The following is a 439-nucleotide window of genomic DNA, read 5'->3' as shown; positions in this document are numbered from 1 at the left end:
GGAGACAGACACTGAAGACGAAGACAGCCCCATGGAAAAAGATTAAACTCATACACAGCTAGCTAGCTAGATAGATAGATAGATAGCTAGCTAGGTGGCTAGCTGTTCAGTTTCGTTTGCCATTTGACCAAATGGTTATCTGCGCGGCAAGCTAGCCAGATATTTAGCTAGCTAGCTAGCTAGCTAGCTAGCTGGCTAGCTAAATAGCTAGCTAGCTGGCTAGCTAGCTGGCTAGCTAAATAGCTAGCTAGCTGGCTAGCTAGCTGGCTAGCTAGAGCAGCTAGCCATCCAGCTAGCTGGTCACCAGAGCTAGCCGGCTATCTACCTAGCTAGCAGCCGTGGCTAGCTATTAAGCTAGTTAGCTAGCTAGCCAGCTAGCTAGCTAGCCAGCTGCTTAGCTAGCTAGCTAGCCAGCTGTTTAGCTAGCTAGCTAGCTAGC

The sequence above is a fragment of the Eimeria mitis genome, genomic scaffold (assembly GCF_000499745.2).
Source record: "Eimeria mitis Houghton genomic scaffold, Emh_scaff1405, whole genome shotgun sequence".
NCBI classification, from domain to species: Eukaryota; Apicomplexa; class Conoidasida; order Eucoccidiorida; family Eimeriidae; genus Eimeria; species Eimeria mitis.
This window is presented reverse-complemented; position numbering follows the sequence as displayed.